General features: G+C 45.5%; 1 protein-coding gene across 2 annotated transcripts in view; it reads right to left on the bottom strand.

The window, feature by feature from the left end:
- Positions 1–16,143, bottom strand: part of NTF3 (neurotrophin 3) — a 71,835-nt gene that overhangs the window by 46,434 nt on the left and 9,258 nt on the right. Inside the window, exon 1 of one of the 2 annotated variants that reach the window (XM_082223320.1) lies at positions 10,918–11,095. The exons of the other annotated variant lie outside the window; for it this stretch is intronic. The gene's annotated coding sequence lies outside the window, so the exon portion shown is untranslated. Of the gene's footprint in view, positions 1–10,917; positions 11,096–16,143 lie in introns of those variants that run through there. 2 annotated transcript variants of the gene reach the window in all.

Below are 16,143 nucleotides of genomic sequence, written 5' to 3'. Positions count from 1 at the left end.
CAGTGCCAACAGCTGGGTGCCGGGCTACGCCTTGGATGAACCTCTGCTCAAGGACGAGTTTCATGCCCTCTTCCCGCATAGACCAATGCCAGCAGACCTTTTCGACGACTGGCTTTTCACTCCCACACTTTCTGCAAGCACGTTCTGGGGGTTCGACTCGGAAGAGGACCCGATACGAGATGCCCGTTCCCCGGAGGGGTCACCCTCGGGATCTGCCAGCAGGAGACGCATAAGCCTGCCCCATTCTGTTCTGCCCTGCCCCCTTCCGGTGTTGAACAGAATGCACACGTCAGCGGTCGCACACCAACGGGGTGTTGCCTGTATTCAGATGCATTGAGAGCCAGTGTGGTGTAGTGTTTAAAAGCGGTAGTCTTGTAATCTGGGGAACCGGGTTCGCGTCTCCGCTCCTCCACATGCAGCTGCTGGGTGACCTTGGGCTAGTCACACTTCTTTGAAGTCTCTCAGCCCCACTCACCTCACAGAGTGTTTGTTGTGGGGGAGGAAGGGAAAGGAGAATGTTAGCCGCTTTGAGACCCCTTAAAGGGAGTGAAAGGCGGGATATCAAACCCAAACTCTTCTTCATTGCAAGAATGGTAACTTTTAAGAACTGTTGCCTGAGATTCCCTCCCCAACTCCTTTCTTCCAATCTCTTTTATATGTCTGTCAGGGGTTCAGGAGCAGAGGCAAGGGCAAGGGAGGAAACAGAGAGCGAGGGGGAGGAGGCAGAGGAAAAGATGAGTGATGACGACGACCCGAGATCTCCGAGTCTTTCCAGTGAATCAGAAGATTCACAGAAAGGAGCACCAGTGGCCAGGGCAAGGGGGGAGCCTAGGGGGACACCCCAGGGAGATAGAGCCAGAGGGGACTCAGAGGAGAGCAGTTGGAAATCGGGACCAGCGTCACCGCCAGAGAGCAGGGAAAAGGAAGAGAGCCAGGGATCAAGCGCTGGCAGCTCACAACAGGGGGGAGGGCATGAGTCAGGAGTGGCCACACCTCCATCGGGGAGCGAAGAAACGGTCAGACGGAAAGTGGAAAGTTGGGCGCGCGCGCCAAGTTCAAATGCACAGGGAAGTGACGCAGTAGGCAGCCCTGAAAGAGAGCCAGGTCCTAAAGCCCGGCGCAAGGAGACAGGAGAGTCCGGGGGGTCGGCGTCAGAAGAATCCAGGAAGGAAGAGACCCCGGGGGGCAGAGGGACCCAGAGGAGAACAGTCAGGCGGAAAAGGTGGAGCAGGGCTAGGGTATTAAGTTGGTGCGCAAGGGGCGGAGACTCAGACGGGACTTCGCCGATCTAGCCATTAGACGTAGAGTTGCACGCAGCAGCTTGAGAATGGAAAATGTAACTCAATAAAGACTTTTACTAAATGATCGCTGGCTAGCGTGATCCTCTGTGAGCTAGGATCTGGAAGCAGCTCTGACAATGTCATTTTTTTAGGCCAGTAAGTCTGGCGACAGGGACTGCTGTACTACTGGTTTCTGCAAGCAACTCTAAAGAACAGAGTAGAAATCCTTTAAATTAATTAAAACACAGAGCAGTCCAGAGTTTGCCAATCTTAATTCTCCTGATGCAGATGGCGGGGATAGCTTAGCAGATTGCACACTTGGACAGAGTACATTTCTCCTAGGGGATCTGAGGGTACAGCGTTAGAAACTGATAGGAAAGCTAGGAGCTAAATGGCACCTTAAAACCTAAGTTAGGGGCACAACAACTGAATGTCTAGGCGTGCTTCTTTATGACAAGAATACAAAGCTGAAAATGAATGAACTGCAGCTAAAATATTATGTTCATTTTTCGCATGGTCTAGTCCTTCCCCTGCCCGCCCCACTAATATTCTTAAGGGGGTCTCTTCTCCAGTCTTCAGAGAGTAGCTGGAAGTGGGGAGACAGAAAAAGATCATCCTTGCCTTCCACTCTGCAGTTTTAATATGAAATCTTAGGCACAGTACTGTGCCCAGAGCACAGAAACTGTTCGCCTTAATTTAATTCCCTGTTGCAAAATGCGCTGAGAACAAGGGGAGTTTTGAACACTGTGAGGGTATGGTCTGAAATCTAGATGGATGATTGCCCAGGAACCATGTGCACGTTACCTTGGATTCAGCCATGACAGAAAAAATTGAAATATAAATGCAAGAAAAGGGGGCAGGGACTATGGGGATAAATGTCCACTTACTGTTGCTGTCTGTGAAGAGCAACTCAAGGATGCTAGTGTCATAGCCATGCAAAAACATCAGGAAGCTGTAACAGTTGAATTTTTTGCTCAATGAAACAGTGTGGAAAAGGACAAACCAGTTTCCTGCATTGCTCTCTTTCCTCTAAGACATGGGTAGGCAAACTAAGGCCCGGGGGCCGGATGCGACCCAATTGCCTTCTAAATCCAGCCCGTGGACCATCCAGGAATCAGTGTGTTTTTACATGAGTAGAATGTGTCCTTTTATTTAAAATGCATCTCTGGGTTATTTGTGGGGCATAGGAATTTTAAAAAAAATAGTCTGGCCCCCCACAAGGTCTGAGGGACAGTGGACCGGCCCCCTGCTGACCCCTGTTCTAAGAGCATTCCTCCTCTGTCCTTCCTCCAGTCACCCTACTCGGCTGCTTATCCATAGATGCTCAAAAGTATGCTCATATTAAACTCCAGCAGAAACCCATCTCCTTTCCAGTTCTCGGAAATCCTTGGTAACTTAGCTCCTGGCTGCAGAAGGGGCGTCGCCCCCTCCCCCTCCCCGTCTCCCAAATCCATTTCTCACAGAAACTCCCGACCGATTATTTTGCACCATAGTACTGAGAAGCATGACTGCATGTGCATGTGTGACAAAGGAAAAGAAAGCACTTTATGGATGCCAGATGTTTTGCATCACAAGAAAGGACCCCTATTCCAGACCACAGCGCAGTCCATAGAACATAATTGGATACACATTCCCATGGCATCCGCTCTGCCCCCAGCATTCCAAGACCTCTTCCCCATTCACAGTATTTTATCAGACACAATGAAGTGACCGTTCCTCAGCTCCGGATAACAACAGTTCGGAGGGAATCCCCGTCTTCACAGACTTCTGTAAGGCAGCCCCTACAATTTGCATGTACAGTCCCACATATCCAGAGTATTCTGGATGTGAAAAGGAGGGAAAAAATGATTGTCGTCCCCCCCAAAAAAAAATTACACTCCAATGCAGCATTCACTATCCAAGGACAAACTAGAACCCTGGGCTATATAGATAAAAAACACCCATTTCTATGGTGGTGCCCTGGATTCTAAATACCCTCCCCTAAAATATTTATCTGACGCCAACCTTGACTCCTTTTCAACACCAGGTAAGACCTGGTCATGTTCCTTAGGGATTTGTGAATTTTTAACTCTGCAATGCAATAAAATGGCAGTCAGCTCCTCCTTGCTTTAATATTGTTGTTGTTTGTTTTCTGTTGTTTATTTATTGTTGAGAATGAAATTACTGTTTTAAATAAATTCTTGAGCTCAATTTGACATCTGACAAATTATAAATATTTTTAAATAATCAAAATACTGATCATTCAGTGATAGGATTTAGCATTTAGTCCGGGTGGAGAATACTTTAGAGACAACTTCCCTTCATCAGACCAGAGCCGGCACTATAATTAGGCAAAGCAAGGCCACTCACCCCAGGCAGAGGATATTGTGATAGAATTAAGGAGCAGCAAAATGCAAACTATTTGGTTTATTCTTATATTTTTACTAAGGAGGGCATAATGCATGTTATGCTGCAGGCAGTAAAATGTTTTCAGTCCCCACTGTATCAAACAAGGTTCAGCGCAGAGACTGCTGCCCTCCCAAGAAGCAGGGATTTTCCAACTGGTAGCATGCACTCTGTGGGACTCACTGCCTAGAGAGAAAAGTCTCACCATGCCTGTTTGCATGGAATTATTATTATTTATTATTATTATTATTATTATTATTATTATTATTATTATTTATTTGTACCCCGCCCATCTGGCTGGGTTTCCCTAGCCACTCTGGGCGGCTTCCAACAAAGATGAAAAATACACTAAAATGTCACATATTAAAAACTTCTGAATGTCTTCTGAATGTCAGGTAGTTGTTTAGCGCTTTGACATCTGATGGGAGGGCATTCCACAGGGCGGGCGCCACCACCGAGAAGGCCCTCTGCCTGGTTCCCTGTAACTTGGCCTCTCGCAGTGAGGGAACCACCAGAAGGGCCTCGGAGCTGGACCTCAGTGTCCGGGCAGAACGATGGGGGTGGAGACGCTCCTTCAGATATACTGGACCAAGGTCGTAGAGTCCTTTTTTTTAATTCCAGAGGACTTCAGGGACACAAAGCTGACTGCTAGATCTTACGGCTCTGTTTTGAGCTCTTTAAATTCCCCTCATTATGACAGACCAGGTTTCTCTGTAGGGAGGACCTGTACATAATAATAATAATAACAATAATAATAATAATAATAATAATGTATTATTTATACCCCGCCCATATGGCTGGGTTTCCCCAGCCACTCTGGTCAGCTCCCAACAGATTAATAACAATAAAGCATTAAAAACTTCCCTAAACAGGGCTGCCCTCATATGTCTTCTAAAAGTCAGATATTTCCTTGACATCTGATGGGAGGGTGTTCCACAGGGCCACCACCGAGAAGGCCCTCTGCCTGGTTCCCTGTAACCTCACTTCTTGGAGGAAGGGAACCGCCAGAAGGCCCTCGGAGCTGGACCTCAGTGTTTGGGCTGGACAATGGGGGTGAAGACTCCCCTTCAGGTATACAGGGCTGAGGCTGTTTAGGGCTTTAAAGGTCAGCACCAACACTTTGAATTGTGCTCGGAAATGTATTGGGAGCCAATGTAGGTCTTTCAGAACTGGTGTTATATGGCCTTGGCGACCACTTTGTATATTTCGAGGATATCTTGAGAGTGTGACAGCCCTCAAGCTGGGAAAAATTGTCGTCAGGGAAAACTTGACCCTTACCTCAACAGTGTCCCCAAGTGAATTTTACTTTGTGACATAGAAGTGAATAGTAACTTCAGTTGAGATTTCATTGCTGGGGGTTAGACTGGATGGCCAAGGGGTCCTTTCCAACTCTTCCATCACTGCACCTCTATTTGGTTTAAATGAAATTGTCCCTCATGCCCATGTGGCAATTAGCATTGTGTTGCATCCCTCCCAGTCACTGCATGATTCCATGTCATGGGGCAATGGTGACCATAAGCGCTGAGGAAGGGTGATGTGGTTCCACACCTTCTCTCCTTCCCTCGTATAAAGACGGGTGACCATGGACACCTGTACAGGTGGTTCCCTCCACAGGGCATTGTGAAGTTGGTGTCACTACAGCCTCTTCCAGGAACAGCCTCTGCCTTCCCCCTTATATTGCAGTGACATGAGATACTGAGGTCTGGGGCTTGCTCTTGAACTCTATTCTTCTGGGTTCTGCAAACACACAAACCGTCTCCCGGTGTCTCCATGGCACAGCTTGATATCTGAGAGTCCCGCCTGAGCCTTCTCCAAAGTTCTGCACGGCTATACACATGTCACACATTTTTTAAGTGCTTGAAGTTGCTCGCCTTAGTGCTTACAGTGGTGCCCCGCAAGACGAATGCCTCGCAAGATGGAAAACTCGCTAGACGAAAGAGTTTTCCATTTTGGAGGTGCTTCGCAAAACAAATCTCCTATGGGCTTTCTTCGCAAGACGACAATGTTTTGTGAGTTCCTGCTGGTTTTTTCCCCCTTCCCCCCCTTTTTCTAAGCCGCTAAGCTGCTTATCAGCTGATCCGATCAGCAGATAAGCTGCTAAAAGCAGCTAAAAGCCGCTAATAGCGCTAAGCCGCTTATCAGCTGATCCGATCAGCAGATAAGCCGCTAATAGCGCTAATAGCGCTAAGCCGCTTATCAGCTGATCCGGTCAGCAGATAATCCGCTAATAGCGCTAAGCCACTTATCAGCTGATCCGATCAGCAGATAAGCCGCTAAAAGCCTCTAATAGCGCTAATAGCGCTAATCCGCTAATCCTTCAATCGGCTTGCTTCGCAAGACGAAAAAAACCGCTAGACGAAGAGAATCACAGAACGGATTCTTTTCGTCTTGCGAGGCACCACTGTACATGCAAGTATCAGAAATAAGGAAGACTGTTTTGAAATTAGGGCTGACCATTTAAACGGCCGGCTGAGAAATGGGGGGGGGGAGTCACCTGCTTCCCAGAGCTGCATCTCGCCCTAAAGGCAAAAAGGAACAGCACCAAACAGGTCCATCCAGCTACCACCACCACTCCCATGTTCAAAGGTAACCGTGGCATATTGTTCACAGTGCAATCACCTGCGCAAAAATAGCACCAAAGTAAACAGTCCTACACCAGCTTTTAAAAAGCGAAAACAACATAGCAGGTTGAATATTGCACACGAGTGTGGCTTACAAGTGAGGAAGACATTAAAGCCCTCCAGGTGCTGGGCTATAACTACAGTGGTAAAGGTAAAGGTAAAGGTACCCCTGCCCGTACGGGCCAGTCTTGCCAGACTCTAGGGTTGTGCGCTCATCTCACTCTATAGGCCGGGAGCCAGTGCTGTCTGCAGACATTTCTGGGTCACGTGGCCAGCGTGACAAGCTGCATCTGGCGAGCTAGCGCAGCACACGGAACGCCGTTTACCTTCCCGCTGGTAAGCGGTCCCTATTTATCTACTTGCACCCGGGGGTGCTTTCGAACTGCTAGGTTGGCAGGCGCTGGGACCGAACGACGGGAGCGCACTACAGTGGTACCTTGGGTTAAGTACTTAATTTGTTCTGGAGGTCCGTTCTTAACCTGAAACTGTTCTTAACCTGAAGCACCACTTTACCTAATGGGGTGTCTTTCTGCTGCCGTGCCACCGGAGCCCGATTTCTGTTCTTATCCTGAAGCAAAGTTCTTAACCCGAAGCACTATTTTTCGGTTAGCAGAGTGTGTAACCTGAAGCGTATGTAACCTGAAGCGTATGTAACCCGAGGTACCACTGTTCTGTACTATCAGCCTCAGTCAGGGGGGAAGGGGGCTGTTTTCCAGCAATGTCTGGGGCACCATGGGCTTCCCTACACTTGCATGAATGCAATCAACTAAGCTCAGCCTGGATAGTTCAGACGGTTAGAACATGGTGCTAATAACACCAAGGTTGCAGGTTCAATCCCCAAATGGGACAGCTGTATATTCCTACATTGTGCTAGATGATTCTCAGGGTCCCTTCCAACTCTATGAAAGACTTGTTAATTTTATTATTAACAGAAGTATTTGCATACTACTAACCTACGTAAAATATCACATTCACGGCACAAAAAGAAAAAAAACACACAGCAGCAACAAAACAGAACAAAAATCATCTTTAAAAAGCTGCATAGTCCCATCAACATAAGAGGTCTTCAAGAGACATGTCAAAGTCAGTAGCCTGCCAAACTTCTGCCGGAAGAGTGCTCCACAACATGGGACCGTCAGTGCTAACTGCCTGGCTTCCAGTGGAGGCCACTTGGGCTGCTGTGACATGGGGAACAGCTGGCAGCACTCTTCCAGATAATCATGATCAGTATGGTGCATAAGGGTTCGCCACAGCAGTGAGGCACTGGTCCACGGCTTGCAACCACTCCTGGTTCAGATGTTATGGAGAAACAGAGTGCTGCAAAACTCCGAAGGACCACTCCCAATGGGCTTTATGGCATCGGGGATGAAATGGTGCTTGTGGAACATCATGGCACAAATGTCAAGGGGAACAGAACACTCCACTAGTCCTCTCGTCTAGATTCAATCATAAGAACAGAACCACTGGAATATTGAGCCTTCACCCAGGCAATCCAGGAGAACACCTAGGACCCTCGTACTTACGGGACCGCCTCTCCTGGTATGTCCCGCAGAGGACCCTAAGGTCCATGAATAATAATAGCATAAAGGTCCCAGGCTCTAAGGAAGCCAGACTATCTTCCACCAGGGCCAGGGCTTTTTCAGTGACAGCTCTGACCTGGTGGAATGCTCTGTCCCACGAGACTATGGCCCTGCAGGACTTGATCTCCTTCCGCAGGGCCTGTAAGACAGAGCTATTCTGCCTGGCCTTCAATCTGAATTAGCCTGATCCTCTATCCCCTTTTCCCTTCCCTTTCCTATGAAGAAATCCTTTCTGGGACCCCACATTGAAATTCTTCCCTGGTCTCCTTGCTGACCCTAGTAGGACCAACTTGGCCAGTTAGCCCTGTCTCCCTCCCCCCCAAAAAAATGGCCTCTGAATTTTTGAATTTTATTCATATTGATGCTGCATTTTATGTTGTATTTTATGCTGTTTTATGCTGTTTTTAAGTCGCATTTTAATCAATGTTTTATATTTGCTGTTAGCTGCCCTGAGCCCGGTTTTTAAACAGGGAAGGGTGGGGTATAAATAAAAATTTATTTATATATTATTATTATTATTATTATTATTATTATTATTATTATTCCATGGCCAAAGGCCACTGAGAGAATGAGAAAGAGTTAATAGGTCACAATTCCTCACCCCTCTCTGAATGAAGGACACTCACCAGAGCCACCAAGGCTGATTCAGTCCTGAAACCAATCCTGAACCCAGACTGAAGTGGATCCAGCTATTTAGTGTTATCCAGAAAGTTACCCTGTTCATAGAATTACAGAATCACAGAACTGTAGAGTTGAAAGGAACCTCCAGGACCATCTAGTCCAACCCTCTGCAATGCAATGTCTGCACTACAATTACAGTTGCATCCTATCTTGAGTCTCTTGATAATGCTATATAGAGATGAAGTGTTGTGAGCCACCATACGTGTACACACACACACACACACCGCCTTTCTAGGCAAGAAATCTACTCAAAGCCCACTAGGTCATGATGGTGAAGTACTAAGTTTGAAAAAATTAATAAAATAAATATAAGTTATTTACTTATACACCACCTCTCAAAACATACTTTCCCAAACTGAAAGAGGACATTTTATAGAACAGCTATTCAAACAGACCCATTGCACACATGGGCAACAGAGCAACGAAGGGGACAGCCACTTCTAAAGGCTTACAAAGATACAGAGGTGTTAACATCTGCGCCAAGCATAGAAGCCTGAACTGTTACAAGCTTGTGGCATGAGGTCTGAGGCAGTAGAGGGGAACTGGGAGCTGGTGGAGGAATTCAAAAAGGGGAAATGACATGACCATACCCAAAGGCAAGAAAAAATGATCTCAGTTTACAACAGCGTTTGTCTGGAGGGAAGAGGAGGCAAAGTAGGTGCATGGAAGCTGTTAAAGTAATAAAATGCAGCTTTCAGACAAACGCAACAGCAGACACAATTTCTCTAATGCTGCAAGGCACCCACCCACCCACTCAGCGCTCAAATGATGGGCAGCACTAAAGCATTCACAGTAATGAAAAACAATAAGGTACCAAGGCAGGGAGAGTGGTTGGGGGTATACCACAAGTATCAGAAGTTCCACTGGTATTTGTTTTAACAAGATGCTGAATTATTTCAATGTGACGAGGGTCAATGGAACATAGCTATAATTTACAGACTGCATTAATCTGGGACACGTCGTAAACAATAGGGCAATAACCAGAAGAACAACAAGACAAACGGATCAGGGAAGGTTAAAAAAATATGGCTGAAAATCAAACATTCTAGGCTGGAAAAAATTCCAAACAAATACATATGAGAGAAAATAATATAAAACACAACCAGGCAAAATCTGTATGGCGGTATGGCAAAAAGAAAAGAAAAAAATTAGTGGGGAATAGTTGTCCTGGATATGATTCTGGGAAATGAATACTAGAAATGAGTTTCTAATGTGAAAATGGTTTGGAGGAAAAAAACCTCTGGCTCAAACTGTACGTTATGATAAATGCACAGGTGCTATCAGAACTGAAAGTTGCAAATCTATTTACTGTTCAAAGGATCTTAATAGATCTGTTGGGTCTCTGGACCATAATAAAGATTGTTGTTGTTGTTGTAATAGACTTGATCCCTCACAAAGTTCTCCAACATTGCATATTTACCTAACAACATTTTGTCCCTGCTTCTTAGGAATCTCTCAAAGTAGCCTATCATTATATCAATTAAGCAATATTCAAGTGACATAAAATCAAAAGCAACACAATTTAAACATTCTAGAAATATATACTGCTGAACCCGGCCTCTTGTGCAGCTGCTGTTCATTTCAACAAATCTTGCACAGAACAACTTCCAGTGTGCTCAATAGACCATTGCTGATGCACAATAAAGATGGGATATTGTAAGTGCAATGCTTAAATATTGACTTTTATAAATGTAAATTGCAGGCATTTCCTAGAAGAGAAACCAGGAGGGAATGGCTTATAAGGAAAAATTAGATGGTTACTGAATAACTTGGAACCAAAAATGTGGATAACCAGAGAGGAGAACTGTTGCAAAATAGTAAACACCAATGTAGGAAATAAACTGTTTAGGATAACTAGTAAGCTACATGAAGGAACAAGACCACTGTTGATTAAACAAATGCTCATTTATTTCAGCAGTGATAGTGGGTGGAAATCTAATAACAAATGCTGAAATAATTAAGAGTTGCAAAAAAAGAGAGCATTTTTAGTAATAAAGGTAAAGGTAAAGGTACCCCTGCCCGTACGGGCCAGTCGTGTCCGACTCCGGGGTTGCGCGCCCATCTCGCTTAAGAGGCCAGGGGACAGCACTGTCCGGAGACACTTCCAGGTCACGTGGCCAGCATGATGAAGCTGCTCTGGTGAGCCTGCACCAGCACAGCACACGGAAACGCCGTTTACCTTCCCGCTATAAAGCGGTACCTATTTATCTACTTGCACTTAAGGGTGCTTTCGAACTGCTAGGTGGGCAGGAGCTGGGACCGAACGACGGGAGCTCACCCCGCCGCGGGGATTCGAACTGCCAACCATACGATCGGCAAGTCCTAGGCGTTGAGGTTTTACCCACAGCGCCACCCGCGTCCCCCAATTACCTTCTACCAAAATACATTTGCCACACGTACAAGCCGCAGATGTAGTACTGTCATGCTTATTGAAATGCAGAGAAACCATTGGTCCATAGGTTGAATGTGGCCCATGACACCTTCCCGCCTAGCTCACAACAAGAAGATGGAGCAAGCTTGTTTTCGCCTGCTCCGGAGGCTAGGACCCGAATAAATGGATTCAAGTTACAAGAAAGGAGATTTTGACTAAACATCAGGAAGAAATTTCTGAGAGTAAGAGCTGTTTGACATTGCAACAGACTCCCTCGAGAGATTGTGGACCTTCCTTGGAGGTTTTTAAGCAGAGGTTGGATGGTCATCTTTCATGGATGCTTTAGCTGAGATTCCTCCAGCTCTCCAGGTCTATGATTCTATGAACCGCTCCTCAAGATGAAGAAGCAAATGTTCGCCTTCCCCTCCCACTTCGCTGTGTGCACACACCCCGAAACTGCCCTCACACTGCAATTAGGCTTGGGGGGAAAAGTCATCCGCTGGTTCCCGGAGTCTAATTTGTTCACGCCTAATTGTGGGGGTGGGTGGAATGTTCTTCCTGGAAAGTGCAGCTGGAGGGGGAAGGAATAACCTTCCTCCCCCAGCTGCAAGCTCCAGGAAGATCACATGCCACCACGTGAGCAAATAGGCTTCAAAATGTGAAATATGTTTTTCAACCCGAAGTGCTGGGGGGGGAGAGAGAGGGCACGTTTGTGCACATGTGTGGGTACACATGGTTTGTGGGTGGGTAACCATGTCTTATGGGACGTGGGTGGCGCTGTGGGTTAAACCACAGAGCCTCTTGGGCTTGCTGATCAGAAGGTCGGCGGTTCGAATCCCCGTGACGGGGTGAGCTCCCGTTGCTCGGTTCCTGCTCCTGCCAACCTAGCAGTTCAAAATCACGTCAAAGTGCAAGTAGATAAATAGGCATCACTCCAGCGGGAAGGTAAACGGCATTTCCATGCACTGCTCTGGTTCGCCAGAAGCGGCTTAGTCATTCTGGCTCCCTCGCCCAATAAAGCGAGATGAGTGCCGCAACCCCAGAGTCGGTCACAACTGGACCTAATGGTCAGGGGTCCCTTTACCTTTACGACAACAAGAGTTCAAGGTAGTATGCTAGAGTCATAATTACACCCCAATATATGTATTTGAAGCACCACAAAAGCCTGCAAAAATCATTTAATCATAGACCACAGTGGAAGAAGCATTAAGAAAAAGAGGCAGGAATCAGACAGTGTATATGTGGACTGTTACTGGATAAAGTGACTTTTCTTCTTTAAGTTCTCCAAGTTCTTAATTTAGCTGAAGGTTGTCACCTAAACATCTAGTCAGTCCATCATTTGGAAAATAAAACTTTGGAGCCATCTTGCCCCCAAATGGCAACTAGACATTCCGTTTTGGCGACTTTAACCCTGGTTTAAGGACCTATTTGGCACCTAGCTTATATATCTGAGTTTCTGACACTGCTAAGTGGTACACAAGAAGATCAATGCAATGAAAACAAAAAATGAGTTAAAACTATTAAAAACAGGGAAAACCAGCAGGACTAGAATTTCCTAAAGGAATGGAAGACATTTTCAACATATCTGGAAAGCAATTGTAATCAATTGACATCGTTTGTAGGGTTTTAAAGAAGTTTTGTAAGGAGTAATTTATAAATTATTGTGAAGAGAATTAAGAATAGATGTATTGGAAATCTGAGTTTATAGCAATAACTATAGTAACAAAATGCATAATTAGAAAGACTTTAGAAAACCATCAGTCAAGGTTGAAGGAAGTCTCAGGCTGTGATCAAAAAAATTCAAAAGGATGTTTAAAAGGATGTTATGCTGAAAAATATGTGTAAAAACTAATAAAAAATTATTTGTAAAACTATTAAAATCAGAATGCCTGCTGGAAAAAAATTTTAAGCCTTCAGTAGTAATGAGGGCACCTGTTTAACCTTACCTTGGCCCACAATACTCAATTCACAGCTCCTGGTGGAGATGAGAAGAGCATCCTGGTCAAATTATGGGATAGGCATGTTCCAGCAACACTAAAGTGCTCTAGGGAAGAACAGTCCAACCATTTTACCTAGGATAGAATTGTAGGTTGCTTCAAAAATAGAGCCCTTTAGTGCACCACGAAGAAGAAAGTCAAACTAAATTCTGTTGCTCTGAGAAAAAGACCTACTTTGCCATTAGGTCTACTTGTATTTAAAGATCACATAAAGCAGGAGAGGCCACAGCCTTGCCTGTTCCACTCCCAATCTTTGCATGGTCAGCATAAAGGTCTAAGGAGGGATTCTGAACATCTTCAGTGCTTAGAATACCCCTTCAGGTCTTCACATTCAGTATGCAGAGATCTGAAGTGGAGCCTGTTATGTACTGAAGTTCTCACCCTGGGCCAGCAGGGGGATACTGTAGATAGTTATGCAAATAAGGGATCGAAAGTGACATTCAGTGATTGGATAGTTTTAGAAAATTTTTACAGTTACGTTGTACTGGAGCTCTATATAAGCAGGCTGATTGAACCCTTCAGTTCAGTTCTGTTCTGGCCTGTGAATAAACAAGAGCTGTTTGAAGAATCGCTGTGTCGTCTGATATCTTCACCCACAACTTAACAGAGCCAGTGGGAATATTTGTGGCAAGGACAGCATCTGTGCCCCTGCTTTCCCTCCATGTATTTGCTGAGCATCAGGAGACCAATGACTGGACAGAGCTGACAAAATATAGACCAAGACTTACCAAAAAAATTTAAAAAAAAAAAACTTAGACAAAAGCACATACCGAAGGTAGGTATTTTGACGGCACTAAGGATGTGGTTGATTCTGATTAACAGGCAAGCAAATAAATTTAATTTACAGCGAAGTTTCAGGATGCAATCCTGTACGCCATTTCGTACATTGAAGTCCTACTGAACTATTTCCAGATCTAAAATGACTAACCAAAATGCTGTTTTGCTGGTAGGAAATAAAACCAAGAAGAGCATCTCATAAGGAGAAAAAACAATTGTCCAGACCAATAATGATATCTAATATTTGAATAATAATAATTTATTATTTCTACCCTGCCCATCTAGCTGGGTTTCCCCAGCCACTCTGGGCGGCTTCCAGAGAAGGCTAAAAATACATTAAAACATCAACCATTAAAAACTTCCCTAGACCATCCAAAGCGTCAATACTTACCAAACCCTGCAGATGTAGAGCTGAGGCTGAAGGAGTGGTAACATGCCTAATGTCACCTTGTGAGCACATGGCAAAAGAAATATGAACTTGAGATTTGTTTACCATCCAGTCTTTCCCAACCCTACCGCACAATCTGAAGAATAATAGCTTTCTAAGTGATACACATTTTAGACCTTATCAAGGGTGGGTGGAAACTATTGACAAAATAAGGTGGCACAATCACAGAATAATATTTGATGTTTTTCTCCTCCAGGATTACAATCTTTGGAGAGAGAGAGAGAGCACTTACTGGATGCTGAGTGCAATGCCTACTCCTTTGGGAATAGGATAGCGGAGGCAGCGGCTCAACAAACGTTTGAGGCATACAGGCAAATTTGGAAACAACACAATAAAATCTGCACCCCCAAACACCCCGCCCAACCTGCTCCAAACTGAACTCCCCACACACACACTAAACAAAGCCAAGTATTTCCATAAATTTCATTAAAAAACAACTAAGAAACCCAACGAACAAAAAGCACTGCCAATTTAAGATGAGCGTTAAGTGTCTCTCATGTTGGCTCAAGCCAATTCTTTCCACAAAGCTGGAAAACTGGAAGCCAAGCATGCTTCTACCATCCATGGATCCACCTTCCCCTCGGTCTTTCAGGGCCAAATGTATGTGGGAATGATGAAGTATCTGGGACTAGCAGACATGACCCCATATTATCCCGGTCCTGTAGTTCCTCATGGAACCTCCAGACCTTACTGTTTTGCTAGAGCAGGGACATTTTTCTCAGCTCAAGGACTGCATTCCCGCATGACCATAGCTGTCAACCGTCCTTTATTTGGCAGGAAACTCCCTTATCCCAGCGCCGTGTCCTGCTGCTGTCCCTTATTGATGATGTCCCTTAAATTTCCCGCGTTTCAAAGGAAGCAGCTCCTCTCCCTCCCTGCCTGCCGGCCAGGGAGAAGGGAGGCTCCAACTGTGCTGCTTGGCTGCATTGCTCACCCAATAAGGAGTCTAAGAATGACTGGGGGGGTGGAGCTTGCATGCCTTGTGCCAATCAAATCGGCCGCGTTGCCTGGGACTCGCCTTTGCTCAGCGCTTCCCAGCGGAGAGATGACGGTGGTTTTCCTTGCTGCATCCCCTTTGCTGGGTTTGGCTGCTGGCTGGGCTTTCTGCCTTTGGCTCAGAGGGGCTCAGAAGTTGAACATACCTGTGCCTGGAAAATCCCTTATTTTGGCTGCTGATCCCTTATTTTCGAGGCTGCTGGTCCCTTATTTTTAAATCTGTAAATTGACAGCTATGCTCATAACCAACCTTCCAGGTGGGGGGAATTACATGTCAGGGGTAAAGGTAAAGGGGTCCCTGACCATTAGGTCCAGTCGTGGCCGACTCTGGGGTTGCGGCCCTCATCTCGCATAGGGAGCCGACATTTGTCCGCTCTGCTCGGTCCCTGCTCCTGCCAACCTAGCAGTTCGAAAGCATGCCAAAAAGTTCAAGTAGATTAATAGGTACCACTTCGGCAGGAAGGTAAACAGCATTTCCGTGCACTGCTCTAGTTCACCAGAAGCGGCTTAGTCATGCTGGCCACATGACCCGGAAAAACTGTCTGCAGAGCGGACAAATGTCGGCTCCCTATGCCTGTAAAGCAAGATGAGCGCCGCAACCCCAGAGTCATTTGCAACTGGACTTAACTGCCAGGGGTCCCTTTACCTTTATATACCTATATAAAGGACAAAGGTTTCAAAAGTTTCTGAAACCCAGACCAGACATATTTACCCATCTCCATCTAAACAAGTTAGAGTCATTATCATCGTTCAAGAACACATCCCTGCCAGGCAAGTGTACTTGTGGAGCAAAACCATTAACGGGAGATCATTATCAGGATTTTTAAATGCTATAAAATGTTTTTATTTTATTTTACACATTGAATTCTTAATGAGCACCTGAACTTTAGCTCCTGCACAACAGGGAACGTGTATAAATTTCTGGCAGATAATTTACACTTTGATTTGCTTTTGAGTGGAGAGGTTCTTTAACATCCATCCAAACTTAATGTGTAGTAGTTTCTGCA

This window comes from Podarcis vaucheri (genome assembly GCF_965113315.1).
Source record: "Podarcis vaucheri genome assembly, chromosome: 5".
NCBI lineage: Eukaryota > Metazoa > Chordata > Lepidosauria > Squamata > Lacertidae > Podarcis > Podarcis vaucheri.
This window is presented reverse-complemented; position numbering and strand designations above follow the sequence as displayed.